Source organism: Melopsittacus undulatus, chromosome Z (assembly GCF_012275295.1).
Source record: "Melopsittacus undulatus isolate bMelUnd1 chromosome Z, bMelUnd1.mat.Z, whole genome shotgun sequence".
NCBI lineage: Eukaryota > Metazoa > Chordata > Aves > Psittaciformes > Psittaculidae > Melopsittacus > Melopsittacus undulatus.
In genome coordinates this window covers 48,426,920-48,448,040 of record NC_047557.1, presented here as the reverse complement: position 1 = coordinate 48,448,040, position 21,121 = coordinate 48,426,920, and the positions used below count along the sequence as shown (strand labels likewise).

Genomic DNA, 21,121 nt, shown 5'->3' with positions numbered 1-21,121 from the left:
TTAAACAAAGCTTTACATTACTACTACCGCCATTCCTCAAATTTGAACATAAGGCTCCAGAGAAGTGCATATGTGCCCTATGATGTCCATGTAATTCAAATAGGAAAACAGTTGCCTGTGGGATGCATTAGCATATGTGCTTCTTTGTTGGGCACAACTAGCAGTGCTTCATAAGAAATGGTTCAGAGTGTTGCTGAAATCTCCAGCAGAAGAGTCAGAAACTATGTTTCAGGTGACTTCTTTCATGGAAGATATTTTATTTAGCACTTTTGGCATACTTACAAATGGAAGTATTTAATAAAGTATAGCAGATTATCAATTTATGTCAGTGGCATTTACCTAAGGATGTAACTAATTGGTTCAAAGACAAAGGAGAAATTGGTTTGCTGCAGCACATGCTCTATCAGCAAAAGTTAGCTGCCACACAAGAGTTAACACCAGTGTAGCCACAGTAGTATCCTCACTGGTCAAGGGAAAAGCGAACCATCAGTAGAGAGTGGACAAATTGACAGGATTAAGTAATGGCCAGGATAAGCCTTTTAGGGAAATATATGTCTTTTATTTTTGAGCAGATGAGGTGAAGATGGCACCTGAATTCTCCTCTGCAGTTATTTAATTCCTTGTGGTTAACTTCTGATCATTAGTTACATGTGGTAATTATAAAGGTTTTTGCATACACCCTGGAAATAGCTTTGCTATCTGAATTTTTTCTTCATCACGTGTGTAATCTCCATCTGAAATTCAGTATTTCCACCATCCAGCAGTGATGGCCTGAAAATATGAACAACATATTTCTCACAGAAAGAACTAGTTCCATCTCTTTGTAGAATATAGAATTATGCAGAGGGGGGTGGGGAATTTAGAATTTAATTCTTATTTACTTTGCATATGGGCATGACAGAGCATCTGGCAACATAAACTGAATTCAAGAAATACATGTATCAAATTGACAAATTGTTCTCTTTGAGAATATGAAAGCTGTAAAGAAAATTAAATTATAATTACATTTGAATGCACATAAAATTTGTTGATTAAATTCAAGAATAGGAACTGACAATTAGAAAATATAAATCTGAAGCTTAACCTCAAATACAAAATAACAGCCCACAGCAATAATGGTTTTGAAGTCTGCAGTCAAATAGCCTTCTTTATGTAGAAATATGTAAGAACAGTGAAGCAACATTTAACTATGCAGAGTTCAGGTCTGTAGAGCACTGCTTTACATAAAAGAATTAGTAAAAAAAAATCATTTTGGAGCCACAGAGGTTCAATGGTAACATCAAATTGTACAGCCCTCCAGACAAAGTCAAGCATATTTTTTTGGAGACTACTGAACCAATGAAGAGCTAAAACAACTTTAAGTACTCCGTCTGAAATTCCAGATTGTGCAATTTATTTTGAAAGATAAAAATAAAATAAAAATAATGCTTTTTAAGGTGTTAAATATATAAGGCTTAGTCCAGAAGGAATGTCAGAAGAAACAGAGCACTACGTTGCACAAGCTTTTGAGACATAAGGTAACAATAAAAACTTTCATTCTGGCAGTTTGTTATTGACTTTCAGTAAATTAAATATATTCACTTTGACTAGGAAGCAAATAGGTCCACACACAGATTTACACCAAAGTAGCTGTATTTGCCATAGTTCCTATTTTTCTCATTTCAGTTCATTTTTGCTGCTCAGACTATCTTTAGCTTCAGGCAGCCAATTAAACTAAAACGAAACCAACTGGCAACTCTCAAAATCAAATGAGAGCATCTCTACAGACTTGTTGGGTTTTCTTCTTCAGTTAAAGATCATCATCTAATAAAATCAGATTAAGTTTGAGCATCCTACACTGACTTCTCTGTTGCTCTTTTGTGTTGTTATTAGTGACGGAACATAGCAGCTCCCGCTTGGTTTGGATATTTCTCCAAAATTATGAAAACTGATTTCCATGGAGACAAAAGAAGTATGCTTGCAATGTTATTTCTGTAATTCTGTTGGCCTTAAGGTTATGTAGATTTTCCAATAATTAGATTTGGGGTGACAAATCCAGCTTTGCCCACATTCTGGACAGTGGCAGATAGATCAAGCAAATCCCAGCAGCAGTAGCAGTGTGTCCAAGTGAGCCTTTACAGCATCTGGACATTTAACTTGACTAAGAAACGGTTGTCCTGCTTAAGTCTACCGGGTTCCATCATGTGTTTAAGTCTACTGGTATCCATAAGGATAGAGAAACTCAGTTACAATATTTGATGGTGAAGAAGAAAACATGCAGAAGCCTCACCAACTGCTTCTCTTTCCTCCACCACAGTAACTCCATGCAGTAAAGACATCCCATAAGCACTCTGGGGAAGCAACGTTAAGTTGGCTAACATTGGCCAGGGCTGAGGCTTAATTGAGAAAAACAACAGGCAACTACCTCATGGTTGCCCAAATACACTCCTTTGGACTGTGTCTGGTGCATTAAGAAAACACTTCATCCAGGTGCCAGCCTTTGGGCAATGATCCCCAGGGCTCATGCATGGCACTGATCTGCCTCAGTATCACTCTGAGGAGGCAGTGGGGCAGCAAGTGGGTTGGCTGGCGGAGGACAGCAGCAGACCCAGCTTATAGGAGCACTTTTACATTAAATATTTAGTAAAATAGCTACTGACTTATATTCTTTGGTGAAATACTTGCTTAGTTTAAAGGAAAAGTTTTGGGACATAATCATAGAAGGCTGAGAAAACTGGGGAAATCTGAGTAGAACAAGAGGAAGCTCCTCCTCAGAAGCCAATTCGTTCTTGCCAGAGGGCCAGACGTAGGGAGAAGTTGAGCACAGTAGCTCCTACTAACTTCAATATTTTATTCTGGAATGTAAAGGTTACATTAGAATTTGGATTGAACATAAGAATTTAAACCTTCACTAACTACTGCTGTCGTTTGATAGCTCGTTTCTAATAATATTTCATTTCTGTAGGGTTCTGAATAGCAGAGGAAAATGTCTACCATATATCATAACAAAGAAGAAAAGAAAACAAGAGGGCATGCTAACTGAACACTACATGTTTAATGCATTTCGTTTTCCAATACTGTAGATTGTCAAGAAAAGGCACCAAATAATAAAACAAATTATAATATACTGTTGGGTAGCAGAGGGACCAGAACATAAAATAACCGGAGCAGCAAAGTAGGATATGAAATTCCAAAACACATTTATTTACCTTCCCTCTTGAGTGACTGAAGTGTGCTTGTGATGTTTCACATTGTTATTGCCAGAGCGGGTTTAAACATCTGAGAGTTCCCTTCTTCTTGTTCCTCTACAAAAGAATAAAACACTGGGAAAAATAAAAAGGAAAAGAAATAACTACTTTTCAATCTATTCTTGGGATTTGTCTTCCCCATTTAATTATTCTCTTCACCTTTGCAGAACTTGGTTTGATCCTCACATGACTGAAAATACTCACAGTCAGCACAAATCACTGGCAGTAATGATCTGATCTTCCCTGTGGTCACATTTACTTTCACTCATGACATGTGTCACACTCAGCAAAGTACTGAGCCACATGCCTAACTTTACCCCTTGAGTACCTCTGTTTTGGCATGCTGGCATACTTTGGGAGATGCCATTTGAGTTACTGTACTCATTACAGCCTAGGAGGGTTTCAAAAAAGAATCACTAAAACCCATTATTCGTTCACAAAAATGAAAATCAAATGCAATTGCCATGTTAGTAGATCTCTTAAATCAGGAATAAACAAAGGACACTAGAAGGAGACAGTACATTCAGCTGTTTCTCTAACTGCTGGCAGAAAAAGTTGTCTGAATATTTGACAATGAAAGAATGGATACAAAATCCAATGGCTCTTTGGACAAAATAGCAAATGAAGCAGATCTTTGTCCATGTGCAGTAAAATGAAGAAATTGCTACCCTGTCTCCAACAATACAGCATTTTAAGAAGCTCATTCATCAGGTTTTTGGAGAAAGGTTTTAAAGTTCATTCCGTTCAGAATTCTGCTTACCTGTCATATTTTTAGAATTACTGTTCTCTCCATCTTTACTGAAATCTGTTTTCATGAGAAAAAAGTAAGCATTAGTAACAGCACAATAGCTCATCAGAACTATGTCAACAGCTCTGGGGAAAGAAGAACGACAAGAAAAGGCATAAGAGCTGTAAGAAGAAAATTATTCAAAATCATTATTTCTGTTTCTTTATTCAAGCCTTTTGTACCATCCTAACTGCTTCCTTCCCCATTCCACTTACCTATGCTTTGCTCAACAGCGATTCTTACACACACAATGAAATTACTTCCTACCCTAGTAAACCCCCTTCTTTTCTTTTCTTTTCTTTTCTTTTCTTTTCTTTTCTTTTCTTTTCTTTTCTTTTCTTTTCTTTTCTTTTCTTTTCTTTTATTTTCTTTTCTTTTCTTTTCTTTTCTTTTCTTTTCTTTTCTTTTCTTTTTTTTATTTTTTTTCTTTTCTTTTCTTTTCTTTTCTTTTCTTTTCTTTTCTTTTCTTTTCTTTTCTTTTCTTTTCTTTTCTTCTTTTCTCTTCTCTTCTCTTCTCTTCTCTTCTCTTCTTTTCTTTTCTTTCTTTTCTTTTCTTTTCTTTTCTTTTCTTTTCTTTTCTTTTCTTTTCCTTTCTTTTCTTTTATTTTCCTTTCTTTTCTTTTATATTCTTTTTCTTTTCTTTTATATTCTTTTTCTTTTTTCTTTTCTTTTTTCTTTTTTTTCTTTTCTTTCTCTTTTCTTTTTTCTTTTATTTTCTTTTCTTTATTTTCTTTTCTACTTTTCTTTTTTTTCTTTTCCTTTTTCTTTTATTTTATTTTCTTTTCTTATTTGTAATTCTCTGTCTTCCTCACTTTCTTGAAACAGAAAGAGGCATGATGTGAGAGAGAAACAGAAACACATCCAGCTAAAGAAACATTACAGAAAACTGAAAGTAGATATGTTGACTGTGCCTTGCTTACATAGTTTCAATGGTAAAAACTTCCAAATAACAGACTTTGCTCCATAAGGAGATACAAATATGTCAGTACTAACTATCTTTTTTGTGCTATTTACGGACACATGGAAATGTTTTAAAAACTGGGCTTTGCCAGAGAGTGCAGTACAATTTCAAAAGTGACATTTTGCCAAAACACAATGAAACCTCTGCTGAACATAAGGCAGCATATTTTGGGAGAGAATTCTTAAAAAAAAAAAAATTAGGACACCAAGTACCTTGATTCATCTCATGCCCTGATTTCCTCCTCTCATACCCTGAACACTGTCTATTTTAGTACAGTGAACAGTAAACATATCAATAAATACAAATATATAAGTAAAAAATAGAAATTCAGGAAAACTGGAGTAGTCTGTGATTTGGGGTCTAACTCAGTAAAATCTTTCCATGAGGAAAGAATAAGAATATGGAACCCCTCCAGTATTTGACCACATTAAAAAAAGACAAATTTCCATTTTCAAAATCATATGTCATTTAGAAAATAAACTACATTTTTCTATACTTACAGACTATAAGAAAATGAACCCTTTGAGTTCAGTTGATACAAAATAAACAAATGAATCCCCTTCACTTTTATATGTTTGACGTAAGATATTCATTGTAAGTATACCTAAAAACTTTTCATTTTTCTAGTGTTTCTATGTGAAACCTGAATCCCCACTATGTATATAGCTGGCATAGCCCTATGTGACATCCATGTCAGTGGGGAGCACAAAGATTCCTGCAAAGTCAAGGAGATGCGCTACCTTGAAGGATGCTCTGCTGAGTCACATGGTCAACAAATCTCCTGAATGCATGATTCAAAATACACACACATACAGTACATATACATTAGTGAACTGCCTGGGTACACACACCATCTAGCTCCATACATAAGTCTCTCCTGTATTAAGAAACATCTTGTACAAAATGCTACTTGTAAGTTTCATGGAAGCCTTAGAGACAGTGGAATGTTCTTTAACTTATACAAGCCCCTTGAAAATCACATGAACTGGCTATTGCCATTATTAAACCTGGTGACTGTTGCTCTCTGAAGAGAAGAAGCACAGTTTCTGGCTTCCTTGAAGACTATGCCACAGAGGTATCAGGACTGATAGCAAATGATGTCTTATTGGTGTATTCCTCAGAAGCACCCGAAGCAGTAACACTAGCTAATTGAATGCAAGAGCTGTACTAAAATGTCATCATGGAAAGCCTCACCACACAGAGAACAATAATGAGACAGAGGCTTTTGCAGGGAAGAATGTCAAATTAGATGAAAGGAATGTAAGAGGGGAAAAAAGCTGAAAAGAAGGTGTAGCCATGGTCTCCAATACTTTATGTTGTAAAACTCAAACCAATATTAATTTTCTTCACATATAAACTTGATAAAAAGGAAACATTCACAGGATATAGTTTACAGTGACGAACATCAGTTGCTATTTTATCCTGTCAGGCAAGGAAGGTGACATCTCCTTAACTGGCTCCCATGGAAAAGTTTGAAGGAAAAAGCAGAGAAGATATCTTGCACAAGAGGAACAAAACAGATGGGAAAAAAATCCAGAGCAACAATGTTTCCTCTGTGCAAATAATATTTGACCTCACTAACAAAAATTAAAAGTGAGGAAAAAGGCACAGCAAAGCCACAGAATTAATTCCCTGTTCCTTAACACTTATGCTTCCAAAGGTTCCTTACTACACTTACTACATTGGTACAAACTGGACACAGTGATGGAGGCTACAGAGTTAAAGAGTAAGTGCAGCCTTGAGGTTTGAAGATGTGACCTGGGCCTCTTTTCTCTCTGGCTCTGCCGCTGACTTCTCATGTGGTACTGGGTAGATAAATCATTTAGCTTCTCAGTGGTTCATGTTCTTTATCAATGAGCTGAAGAGACAATTTTGATGGAAATTACAAGTGTTCAGTATTACTATGATCAACTTTCAGCTTTAACAGCTTTGAAAGCTGCAAATGCTGGACAGTAAGCAAGCTCAAAGTATGATTCAAGCAGCACAACTTCAATATGCATGGAAGAAGCTTACATATTTGTCAGAAGGGCTTTAATGCTAAGACACTGATAGAGATTCTGAGCACACTCCTGTGGTATGGCCAAATGCTGCTTCAGGCATTTTCCAAGTCAGGATAAAATTAGAATATTTTTAAGTCAAAACAACACACTATGCTGAGCTTTACTGTATGAAGCCACATGACAGCAGAATGGCACATTTTCTCTTAATTGAGACTTTTGAGGTATTAGTAATAGATTAATAGTTTTAATTAATTAGTCTCATTTTCACAACAAATTTAAATATGAAAAATTCTCACATCCATAGCTAGCAGTTGCAGCAGCACTAATGGCAGATAGTCACTATTTTTTAAAGAAAGCACACGATGTGCTGGCCATTAAACTAATAACCCTGTGTTCCTAACTACAGCAAAATACTCAATGAGAGAAGACAAAGAAAACTTTGTTTCCCTGGGGAACAAATGATTTGGCCCACTATAAGGACAATCAGATGTCTGCTAGCTACAGCTGCAACAGAACAAAGAACAAAAGGATTGCAGTCAATGATAATTAAATCAAAAGTCCATTGATTAAAGGCTAAACAATTGATTACAAAAACAGTGTAGTAGGCTTGAGAGGAAAAGTCCCCCCTCTATCAGTGTAATCCTTAGCTTCTGAAATTCCTCATGCATGCAGATTGCCTTCTGATTATAATTGAAGCTTTTAATGTATAAGGATAAATGAACATTAGAGTTAGCTTTGTTTTGTGTAGCTGTAAGATTCCTTCACTGAGGTATTCCAGACTTAGCTCTTATATACAGCCTAGAATAAAGCAAAGGTGGGAAAAAATGCTGGAAGCAAAGAGCAAAAATTAAAAAGTCTGGAAACATCAGGGGGCTAATCTTGCTCCCAGTGCAGCCACTGAAAAGCTTCTCCTTGTCTCTAAAATTGGATCAAGCCCAAGGACTGACGGATCATAAAAGCGCTTTCCTCTTTGAGGTGCTTTTGCAGTGGACAGCATCTGCTTCATCATCCAAAACACCTCTTAGCCACAGCTAGGCCCTCTGATTTCCAGTGCCTAAAGATGCCCATCACATCAGAGGATTAATAACTTTCTGTTTTCTACCTGTGATGCTGAGGCATGCAGTCAGACATCATGTTTCCTGTGGGAACAAAGGGAACGAAGACTTCACCCAGGTCTGTTTCTAATCCCAGAGGTTCAGGGTGCCCTCCAATAGGACTAAATCTGCCCTTATAAAATGGGGAGGCACTCAAGAGAATCATTTTCATCTAGGGTAATGCAGACCCTAGAACAATCATGCCTTACTGACACATTCTGGGTATCGTTTAAAACTATTTTTCTTCCGTTATATAGTCCCTAAACATATTGGTTAAATTTGAAGGTTAGCATGTTTACTACTAAGTACTTACTAATGCTCTTTGAGCCCCTCAAACACAACTAACACACCTCAGCCTGTGTTTTCCCTGTGTTCATTATTTTTAAGTTTCCTTTGAGCAGATTCTTGACAGTATCTAAACAGCAGCCCTGTCACACCAGAAAGGCTGAAAACAGTGGCTAAGCATGCCCAAGCAGGATGAAAACACCTCCCATGCCACCTCAATCTCTCAACTGAGCAAAAAACTATTTCCAGACCTATAAATATGCAGGAGCTGTTACATAGCACAAATACAAAACTACTAGGACTATAAACAACGGAGTTAGTATTATCTGAGCAAGATGGCAAGAAACAGAATGAGAACAATAAGCAGTAATTCTACCATTTTTCTTTTCTAATATGTCATTACTATGTCTTTTCCCTATGTATTTCACTGATTCTCACTGTAACATTAAATTTTGTGCCTTATCTCAATGCAGTGGCAATGTTGTCTATACTAAGTATAGCTTTGTAATTTTCTGCAAGGAATGGATGGTATGGATTTTTTCTTTAAAAAGAGCTGAACATTATATTAACCCAACAGTTTGAAAACCTACAGATACTCTCAGATTCTTTTCAGTGAAAACTCATTAGGACATGGCTAGTTAAACATTTGGACTTAGAGGTTATCTTTGCAGATCCTATAACAATGTTTAAATAACAAGTCTGAGAAAGCATGGTTTCAAATAAAACTAGCTGAATAGGTACATTTTTCTCTGCATATGTAGTTCTATAGTTCTAGTGCTAAACTGTTATCTCCTTAAAATGCAGATTACATTTTACTTAGTTTTGTAACATTCCAGCTAATAAATAATGTTTTACATTTATGCTTCATTTCATCAGATGAATTCTCTTCTGAGTTAAACTGAACAATACCACAGGACCCCAAAATCTACTGGATCACAAATCAGTTCTTATTTCGCTTTTTTATTTAGTGTGTGTTAGGGTTATGTCCACTATTACATTGTATAAAGTATGTTTATATTCTGCTTTATATTCCTTTTACTGTTTGCTCTCCCACTTGCTACGCTTTGTTAATTTTGTTTACTTGCAATAACACTTTAAAAAACAGTAAGTTTTTTGTTTTCAAATTCTGTTTTCTAACACTACAAAAGGGCATGAAAAAATGTGAAGAAGGCTGAGACACAAGTTCTGTCTCACAATGAGATATGAAGCAACCTGGAAGACTTTGTTGTGGGTTCAGCAGTAGCAGTCATTTTTCTCCTTCATAGTAGCTGGTGTAGTGCTGTGGCTTTGACTTTCAGACTGGGAACAGCACTGATAACACCGGTGCTTTTAGTTGTTGCTCAGTAATGTTTAGTCTGACCAAGGACTTTCTGAGTCTCATGCTCTGCCAGGGAGGAGGGGAAGCCAGGAGGAAGCAGAGACAGGACACCAAAGAGGTATTCCAGAGACAGGCTAGCCAAAGAGGTATTCCATACCACAGCACGTCATGCCCAGATGTAACGGAGAGTTACCTGGAAGGGCTAGCTCTCTGTGGGGTTGGAGGAGGTATCGGTTGGTGCTCAGTCAGGCAGGGTGAGGTGAGTTACTGGTCAGCGAGTGGTGAGGTGTCGTATTCTCTTCACTTGTTATTTCCTTCATTGTTATTATTATTCTTGGTGGTAGCAGTAGTGATTTGTGTTATACCGTAGTTATTAAACTGTTCTTATTTCAACCCATGGGGGCTACATTCTTTTGATTCTCCTCCCCACCTCTCCGGGAGTTGGGGGAGGAAGGGGGTAGTGAATGAATGAGCTGCGTGGCTGGGTTTAAACCATGACAGACTTCTACATCAAATATGAGTTTCATGCAATTAAACAGCTGACTGTTCCCAAAATGAAGAGAAATAGCCAGTTACAATGAGATTTTCATTCTATATTTTCCTTCTGAAAATGAAAGAGATGCAGGGTGCCAGAGGCCTTTCTGAAGGAGAGGGATTTACCACAAAGAATCATAGAATCACAGAATTGTTAGGGTTGGAAAGGACCTTAAGATCATGTAGCTCCAACCCCCCTGCCATGGACAGGGACACCTCACACTAAACCATGTCACCCAAGGCTCTTTCCAACCTGGCCTTGAAACCCTCCAGGGGTGGAGCATTCACAACTACCTTGGGCAACCCATTCCAGTGCCTCACCACCCTTACAGTAAAGAACACCCTCCTTATATCCAATAAACTTCCCCTGTTTACATTTTAACCCATTACCCCTTGTCCTATCACTACAGACCCTAATGAATAGTCCTTCCCCAGCATCCTTGTAGGTCCCCTTCAGATACTGAAAGGCTGCTCTGATTTCTCCATGCAGCCTTCTCTTCTCCAGGCTGAACAGCCCCAACTTTTTCATCCTATTGTTGTACATATTTATTTATAAAGACATTCACTCATATGGAAATACTCCTTGCCCTGTGTTCCTATACATGTATCGAAAACCTGGTGTTGTTGAGGGCCTCAAAGGATCAAACTTTATTGTGTGCTAGGAAGCAACAGAACCAACCCTGAAGAGGTTTCTGCCGAGTCCTTTAAGCAATATAAGAGAAACAGAGAAAATACTTCAGAAGAGAGTGAGGAGCTTTACATTTCTGAGCAGTGACATCAATTATTTAATTTGAAATCTTGACACTATGGGTGATGAAGAAAACCTAAAAGAAGATTGTGAAACAGAGCTGTGGAAGGAGACAAAGGAATTTAGGGACTTTTCAGTTTCCAGGCCTTCCTAACACTAGGAAGACCAAAATAGACTAGCTGCTCAGTTAGCAAACCTGAGTGAGAAAGAACAGAGACAGCCCCAGGACTCTGACCATTATTTTGCTGCCCACTGAGGCATGATCTCTAGGATGGGTACAGGGTCAGAGCAAGGAAATTCAGAACCAGAATAAAGTTTTATGAGTTTCCTTCTACTGGCAACCACACTGAGAGTTTGATGGTGCGCTGTGAGAAGCTGTACCACAGTTGTGTGCTACAGAGGAAACAGAAGATCCCACAGTACATGGCAGATTGTTGTGGTTCCATGCCTCAAAGTCCTCCTCTACTTCCATTGTGTCTATCTGGCACCTGGGTCCAGCTTTTAGAAAAGGCATCAGAACATCCAAAAGATGTTGCATTTCAGTTTGAAGGTAGCTTGTAGAAGGGCTGTATTTCTATGGTCATTTTCCCAGGCTGGAGGGATTACAACTGCTTAAGAAGCTATGAAATGAGACTTTTATTCATGAGATCTCGGACAGGTATTTGGGATAAATTCTGGTGGACTCTGTGTTATGTCCTGCACTCCTGTTGCTGCAGAGCATGGTGTTAAATTACAAGATCAGGAACATCACAGACAGACATGAAGTTACACTAAGGAGAAGGGACTATATATGTAATCTGCATAAGGCTCCTTCTCTTCCAAATCCCCCCCCCAAAAAAAAAAACAACAAAACAAACCCAAGAAAACAAAAAAAAACCCCACAAAAATACCCATAAGTACATTAAGAACTTCTTAATGTCTTGTCAGCTCAGCTTATTTTAAACCTGCTGGAATTAATGTTTCAGTTCTACAGCTTATTATGTGCATCATTTTTAACTGCTTATGAAAACACCTTCCTGCTTTTCCTGTGCTCGGTGTGCCTCCTGAGCCAGAGTGCCTCCTGCTTTCTCTCAGCTGCTCCCTGCCACACATGCTGCTGCAAAGACATGCTGCAGTCCTGATGAAGCTCAGAAATGGCCATGTAAGCCTAATGCAATCAAATGGGAGGAAATCTTGTCTGCTATCATCATGGTGCCATGGAGCACGCACTTACACTGCATCTCTCAACAGCAAAGCCCTTGTCAGAATGCAGGCAAGCACAAGCTGCTCTCAGCAAGATTAAGGCCAAGGGCTTTTTTCTTTTAAATGGTTGCCCAAAGCTAGGTGCCATTTGAGGATACCATTCTGAGACCTGTCTGCACAACAGCAAATACCCTGTTTGTGAATTACTGCTTTTCCGAAATGGGAGCTTTGTCCCAGACCTTTGGCAGGTTTTCCATAGAGTTCAGTGCTAGACTTATTCACAGATATACAGTAAAGTAACAGAGGGCACTGCAGGTCTCATAACCCTTAGGTTAGGCCTGTTCTCCTTTGACATCATTGCCCTAAGAACCAAAGGATGTGCAGAAAAACACACCTAAGGGAAACTAACTTTTTTTTCAAGTGTGAAGAATGTGGCATTTTAAAAATTAATAAAACTAATTCTCACTCTATTCTCAGATCTGTAACAGTCTATCAATGAACAAGGCTCCTCCAAAAGAGTTTAAAACCAGTTCTGCTACCGAAATTTCACATGCATTAGGAGGCAAAAATTAATTTCAGTAAACAAATAAATGATTCCAAGAAAGAGGGGAGATCAAAATTGCCATGGTTTTTATCTATTACCTTGCATAAGCACAGTAGCATACACGGACACATTTTGTGAGATATGCACTTACTTTGTCTCCATCTCTCATCTCATTTTCTTCTGATGTGAATTTTTTTTCTGCCTGGGGAGTGTGCAGAACTTCGCAAAAGGCTCTGTAGCATCTGCTATGGCTCTTCATAATTACATTTCCTTGTGCTGAAATTTTGAGACTGATTCTTTAGGTTTGGAACAAAAGCTGGAGGTCAGCTCTTGACATTTTTAATTATTTCCTTTCATGAAAGATAAAGGAAGACATATCCCTCTGATTTTATCATCCCTGACAAATCATTCCCAGCCTTTTCTTTGTTCTTATTATTTTAAACATTCTTAAATAAGCCTGTTCTAGCAGGCACATGCGAACACACACAAACACACACACTCCCCCTCACAAATAAAACATTGCTTTTTGATTCTTAGTTTCAGGTATTTTAAGATGTACTTCTCAGACTTTGTTTTTAATATTTAATTTGCCTGAAAATCATTAATGTGCTAAACCAAGATTTTTTACTAGTTAAAGTTGTAAGTGGCTGTAAAAAAAAAAAAAAAAAAAGACAAAATCCTAGATGATAAATAATGCAAAAAAAAGTGTCTTTTTCTTAAAATTAGCATTGTACTTGTCTCTTGCACTTCATCCAGTGCTATTTTCTACCTATCATGAAATATCCCCCCAAAAGTTCACATTTAGAATTATTTAGCTATGATTATACAATACATCATAAGTCACATAAGAAGTGCTCAGCTGGGCAGTATCCTTACACAGGATATCCATCAGAAACCCTTACTGAACATCAAGGACTATTATTAAACAGCAGTGGTAATTCTGCTGGAGGACATGGTTGGATGATCCAGCCATGCTGAAATTACTGAACTCAACTTTCTACCACTGAGCACCTGCTCGGGAGCTGCTCTGGGTTGGAATGTCCCAGGGAGGACTTACAGGGGCTGAAGATAGTAGGGGGAAAATGGTTGGAGATGGAGAAGGAACAGAGCAAACACCTGGAATGGGAGGATTTGGGAATGCCACAACACATGTGAGCACTGACAGAAACCAAAAGGTATGGAGATCAGCATGTGGGAGTAGACAGGATGCGCTTGAATGTTGCTTAAAGAGAAACACCTATTTACACACCCTTCATGTGATTGGGATGGATTTCTGCTCAGAATCGAAGTTCTTGCTACTATTTATATATATGGCACCAATTTACATGTTCTACAGTCATATATTTAATATACGTTTCTGGTGTTAAACACTACACTCAAAAACTGATCCGTGTAGTGTCCAAACTACTGAAAGGACAGAGCTCATGCAATAGACTCCTATTTTAAAACAGCCATATGGGAATGCAGGTCATTTTCAGCTGTTTTGATGAGTTTAAGAACAGATTTAGCCACACAGGATATGCATCTAGCACTGTGAAAGAACTCTTTAGGACTCAGGTGTGCCCAGCTTTCTAAGGTTACCATCACCAAGACACTTAGGACCCATTAAAGCAGAACCCGAGGCTGCAGACTGAAGTGATTCAGTGGGTAAACAACTGGTTTGGACAGGGCTAACCACTGCAGGAGCAGCAAATACACTAGGTGAACATGCTTTTTTTTTTCTCTACTCCAAGTAAAACCACTTTGGTGTTCAGACTGTAACATTAAAAGAAACAGAAAGACAAAGGACATAGCAAAGAACATTGTTGTGCAGTTTGAGAGAAATTCTCCAGAGGTAAATCAGAAAGTTGTCTGCCTGCAGTGTCTGACTGACATCCCTGAAGCACTTGTTCACAGCCACCACTGTCCTTGATTTTGAGGTTGTTGAAATGCATCCTAGGCAGAAAGTACTTGAGTTCTCCAAAAACTCACCATTATGAGCCCAGTGTAACTGCTCAGGCTTTGTGAAAAATTACAATTCTCCATAGTGGTACTGTTGACACCGTTAGTAATGCCAAGGGCAGGTATCAAAATAGGCAATTTTATGGGGATAACTGAGGCACTCACACAAGCAAAAACAAGAAAAGAAATGCACCAGTATATATGGTGCACACGGGAACAGTTATTTTTCAGTGATCTTTCTTTAAAAAAAAAAAACAGTTTTTAACAGGTCTGACAGTGCAAAATCCTAGGGGGTTTTCTTCCCCTTTGTGAATGGAACCAGGCATTTGAGAAGATCATTGTAGCCTGAGTAGTTCCTCTTTCATTTGTTAAACATTTTCTTAAACACTTTACACAGCCAACTCCTAGCTGTCAGTAAGATAAAAAAAAACAGGTAAGAATAACAAAGATTAAGAATATTTTATATTTCAAAAATGCACATGCGAAGAAAACATTGAAACAGTGCTGGATCTTCTACTGATTTAATACAAATATGAAATTAAATTAATCACTGATGATTTGACAAAGGGACACAAATCAAGATTAACAAGAAATGCAAAGCTCAATTTAACTGTCAGCCCTTCATTGTCTGATTATATGTTACAACTATTTCACAGGCTTTCTAATGAATGGATCATTCCTTGGAAATTCTAAATACTGTTCAAAATATATCTTAAAATGATGCTTTTCTTTGAAGAAGAAAGATATTTTTCAGCTTTCTCAGTGCGATGCAAGCAGAAAAGCCATAGACATATTGTACTGAACTTACTGGAACGTTTCTCTTTGCCTTAGTAACACCAAAGAGCTCATCAAGAACTGTTGGCATAATGTGGGCAGGGAGAATTATAAGTTGACTAATAAGTAACATACTGAGATCTTTATGGGGCTTTTGCAGAATCCATTGAATATCTTTGCAAAAACAGAAATAAAGCTTTGAAAAGGACTAGTTTCCTGGTTATCTTTTATTTTCTATACTTTCTGCTATTCAGAAAGACTACCTGAAGAAGAAGTAAATAAAAATGCAGCAAGGACCTTAATTATACCTTACCATTTTACCCTGAATGTGGTTAATGCTAATCTAGCATCTTTTATTACACGATCTTACATGAAAGATTGCTTTATGAAGATATAAGCATAATTTTCTCATTTAAAAAAAAAATCTCTTATGTAACATAAAGCTTAGACATTTCTTATGCAAAAGCCATGTGAAAAACAAAGCTGCAAATAGTTGCCTTGCCTTCAAAACCTAATTCACAGTCACCGTTAAAAGTACCAACACTTAACAAGTGTATGTCTTGTTTTGCATCTTTTCCTGTATTTTATCTTTACACCATTACTTATTTTATGCACACAGTGAATATATTCATTTATTTTAGTATTTGTTTCCAAAAACGTGGCTAGTTCACACCAGTGACCCTGCTTCAACTTTCTTTTCTAGCCCCAGCCATTGCAAAGCTTCCTAAAGCTTCCTAAAGCTTTACCTTCTGATGCTGTGGCATTTGCCCAGATAAGAGAGATGCTTCTCACTGCTTCACTCCTGTGGGATGCTGGCTTGTGCACAGAGAAGGAGGTAATTCCTGAGAACCTGGCAGCTGGCCACGCTAACCCCCATGCTGTAACTTTCACACTGATTGAAGTTACTAATATGATCTATAGACACAATAAATAACAGCCTGAACACACAGCCCACATGTTGTCCTGCTATTAACCTTTTGCAAAAAACAAAACTGACCTTTTACTTCCACTGCATTTGCAAACCCTTAATTAGTTTTGTACCTATATGTAAAACTTCTCTTTACTGTCTTAAAGACTCTGGCAAAGACTTTGAGACTTCAAATAATTTTTTGAAGGACATATGATAATTGCACAGGAGTCATATGCTTTGTAGAGTGACACCACTTCTACTTACGTGTCAGGAGTGTAAAATAAAGCTAATAGAATTCTTAATGTAATTGGGGATTTAAGGTGAGGTCCAATGATGTAAAAACAACTGATTAAATATTTTATCTTTTTTAAGCTATAAAGAAAACCATAATAATTAAATTATACAGAACATTAAACATTAACTCACTTAACACTGCACAGGATCTGTCAAAAGATCCTAAATCCTTCTGAGATTGTTTCCCACTGGTGGATCCTTTCTTTTCAGACTTCACCCCATGTTGATTATTGCCTGTCATCTTCAGCTACTCTTCTCTGTCAGCAATTTAACACAATGTCAAATACAATGTCACCAGCTCCTTGTCCTTCTCAAATGGTTGTGAGGCTTGTAGTTTCTTTCTGGCAGTATTGTCCTTAATCAAACTGCTTGGCTACCTGTTAGAAAGAGCAGATGAAGAACAAACTCAGCACGGATCAAAGCTCTCTGAGTTACACTATAATTTGGAGCTTGAGGAAAAAGACAATGAAAACCAATGCAATCAAAAATAATTCAAATTTTTATGTAACTCATTTAATTTTAATTTGCATTATATTATGCTTCATTTTGGGATTTAGCAAGAGACTAAAACTCTAAAAATTACATTATTTTAGGTCTTGCTTTTTCTGTAAAATATGAAATATTTTTTTGTTGTCATAAGGACACCAGGATGAAGGAGAAACAAGCTGAAGAAATGGGTGCGGAAATTGAAATTATTGCAGTGATACACGGGTAACCAATGTACAGGGGGGTAATACAGAGAAATTGTACAAGGGAGTTAAAGGAATTCCTTTGCTTAAACAAAAGTATTGTCTGTCCTAAATACCTGCCATTGCCATCTTGCCAAGGCATTGATTACTGTTGGAGGGGAAGAAGCAGATGCTAGTTCTGCTGACAAAAGCAGATGAAAGGTCCTGCTGATAAGCCGGGGAGAAGCAGACTGGGCGATCAAGCCTTAAGACCATGACAAAAACACAGGTGTTTGTTCCTACTGATAAGCGGCAGGAGAAGCAGACTGGGCGCCAACTAAACCCTAAGGCCAGGTCTGAAGGTTAAAAGGTGTAAAGTTTAAGAGGAAGACTCATTTACTTCATCCTGAAGACCCCTACCCACAGGAGGAAGACTCATTTACTTCATCCTGAGACCCCTGCCCATGATCAGAAGGGGCACTGCGCAGGTGCAAAGGACCTTCTGGCTCATTATAATACGAAGCGGGGATAGATAATAAATATGTATAGGCGGATTGAGCAACCTCATGTCTATGTATACCTTAAGAGAATAAATGTAAAGGGGCAACAACCCTGAGGTGTGCATGCTTTGCAGGAGCTATCCCCATGCACCTCAGCGCTGAATAAAAGCGTACCTACTTTACAACTTTAACTAGTTGTTGAGTCTATCCGCGCATCAGCAGAATGCTACTCCTAAAATACAGTCCCCTCAGTTCTGTGCCCACATATGGGCAGGTACATGACACTAAACATAGAACAGAAATACTAGTACAGATGAGAAAAAATAAACCTTATTAGATGTCCATAAAAGCTAAATTGTTGCATGGTCTTTGACATGGACTAATACTCCTAGAGGCAACCTCAAATTGCTTCAGTTCACAGGAATCAATACACAAATATCACTACCTGTGTATCCCCCTAGGAATGCTTTTACTTTTTCATTTAGCAGATAGACCCTTTTTACCAAAAATGTTTGAAGCCCAATTCCCATGGTTTCTACTGAATTCTTGTCTAGTTACAACCTGCAGAGCACTGTAAGTTGGACTACCAGTACTAGCAGATGGCATTTTTGATGTGGACTTCAGAAGGCTTCTACTGCTAGCTGTTCAGTACAGCCTGTGTTGATTGCACAATATTCAGTCTGCCTTATGGTGGTGAAGGTTAGTTTAAATCTTTTAAAGATTTAAGCCATGACTGGCAAGAATAAAAGCAGCTAGAGAAACCAGGAAAACGCTCAGGTAAAAATTCATCCCCCTGCACCTTAAAGGCAGGAAAGACACTTGCTTTTCAACATACACATGGTCCTGTGTCATCAGCGGACAAAAATCAGTTATTCCATACACAACATCTATTTCCTGACTCATATATTTAAAGGTGGGTTTATCTTCTGATAATAAAGGAAGTGGAGTAGCTGAAAGCATGAAAACATGAAAGTATGAATTATATAACTGTCTGGCATGTTTTATCATGGCTGCCTGCCAAATTAAAACATATATCTGTATCACTGCAGAATTCAAGGGACATAGAGATCCAGGGAAATCTAAACTCCTCTGCAGAACAGAGATATCTGTTGACTTTTGAAGTCCTTGGACTGAAAGATAAGTGCTAAACTAAATTCAGCCTTCTCATATCTTAAAATTTACCATCACTCATGTTTTTATTCTTGTGTAAGATAAGACCACACGTTCATCACCCATGGATAGGTTATTAATTTTAATGAAATAAAAAGTTTTCATTTTATTTTATCCATTTTCTTCTAGAATACCTTGTTAGTATTACCCTTACTTGACTCTTTTCTCTAAGTTAGGACCAAATTTATTCACTACTATTGTGAGGCCTACAGGATGAATACTTGCTAGAAAAATCACACATGGGAGAATCATGTCAGACCTCAGACTTCACTCATCCTAGAAATTTCTCTTTGGAAGCCAAATTCAGAAGTGTCTAACTCCTAGAGGGAAATAAAGTGTTCATTATTGCATTCTAGGTCTGTGACTAGTGGAGTCCCTCAGGGGTCGGTGCTGGGACCAGTGCTGTTTAATATTTTCATCAACGATCTGGATGAGGGAACTGAGTGTACCCTCAGCAAGTTCGCTGATGACACTAAACTGGGAGGAGTGGCTGACACACCAGAAGGCTGTGCTGCCATTCAGCAAGACCTGGACAGGCTGGAGAGTTGGGCAGGGAGAAACTTGATGAAATTCAACAAGAGCAAGTGTAGAGTCTTGCATCTGGGGAAGAACAACCCCATGTACCAGTACAGGTTGGGGGTTGACCTGCTGGAAAGGAGTGAAGGGGAAAGGGACCTGGGGGTCCTGGTGGATAGGAGGATGACCATGAGCCAGCAATGTGCCCTTGTGGCCAAGAAGGCAAATGGCATCCTAGGGTGCATTAAAAAGGCTGTGGTTAGTAGGGCAAGAGAGGTTCTCCTCCTCCTCTACTCTGCCTTGGTGAGGCCGCATCTGGAATACTGCATCCAGTTCTGGGCCCCTCAGTTCAAGAAGGACAGGGAATTGCTTGAAAGAGTCCAGCGCAGAGCCACAAAGATGAGTAAGGGAGTGGAACACCTCCCTTATGAGGAGAGGCTGAGGGAGCTGGGTCTCTTTAGCTTGGAAGAGATTGAGGGGTGACGTCATCAGTGTTTACAAATATGTAAAGGGTGGGTGTCAGGATGATGGAACTAGGCTTTTTTCAGTGATATCCAGTGACAGGACAAGGGGCAATGGGTGTAAACTGGAGCATAGGAGGTTCCACGTTAACATCAGGAAGAACTTCTTTACTGTAAGAGTGACAGAGCACTGGAACAGGTTGCCTAGGGAGGTTGTGGAGTCTACTACGTTGGAGATATTCAAGGCCCGCCTGGACAAGTTCCTGTGTGATGTACTCTAGGTTACCCTGCTCTTGCAGGGCGGTTGGACTAGATGATCTTTTGAGGTCCCTTCCAACCCTTGGGATTCTGTGATTCTAAGGTATTTCAAACGAGGCTTTTTAATTGCAATAATGAATATTCTTAGTTTGACTGTGGGGGAACAGTTTATGCACCCACCCACCTGTTCCACTCAGCCTCTCTCAGTACCCAAAAATTCTCTTTGATTCTTTGATCTAACATGTTACATCAATATAAACCTTTCATCACCAAGTGGGTATCTTAGCATCCACCAAAACCAGCCCAAATCATTGACCAAGCACGTGTGATCCTGCACAAATGCATACTTACCACCTACACACAAATGCAAACTACCACCTATGAATGTGGAATGAGCCATTAACTGAACTTCTCAGTAGACCTATAAGAAAACCAAAACGTGATTTGGTTACAGGGAGTCCCCCATTGTACTTAAACTTACAGTCTGCATGATGAAGAGCAGTAATTTCTACATTTACCAGTGGAGCAATTCTTCCAGCAGGAAAGAGTTTTCGAAAATAGACCTTTTGTGTACTCAAATGTCAGTGAAAAACAGAGAAAGGCTAAGGACTGTGTTTCACAAGCTAGTTGTTGCTCAGAGACTAGTAGGGCATCAGTCTGCTGTGATTGTCTTTAGATCACATTGTGTTTTGCTATTTTCCCCCTTTCACTTACTAAACTGTTCTTATTTTTTTCCTAACTTTTGCCCTTCTGCTTCTCTCCCTCATCCCACTGTGTGTGGAATGAGTGAGCAATTCAGTGGGAGCTCAGCTGCCAGCCAGGATCAGTCCACCACACAGAGGTTTTCAGACTTTTCAGAGGTTTTCACCACACAGAGGTTTTGCCTCCTGACGCCTAGAGGCAAATGCGCATTGGCGATCTCCATTAACATTACTGTTTCCCCCATTAT

At 38.5% G+C, this 21,121-nt stretch overlaps 1 long non-coding RNA gene across 1 annotated transcript; it reads right to left on the bottom strand.

Annotated features, from left to right (window-relative positions):
- Positions 1 to 716: 716 nt before the first annotated feature.
- LOC115947453 (uncharacterized) lies at positions 717 to 16,864 on the bottom strand. The gene is made up of 4 exons (XR_004081382.1): positions 16,732 to 16,864; positions 3,988 to 4,032; positions 3,189 to 3,284; positions 717 to 771 (listed from the first exon to the last, which is right to left on the bottom strand). It is a non-coding gene; the product is annotated as an uncharacterized lncRNA (long non-coding RNA).
- Positions 16,865 to 21,121: the final 4,257 nt, after the last annotated feature.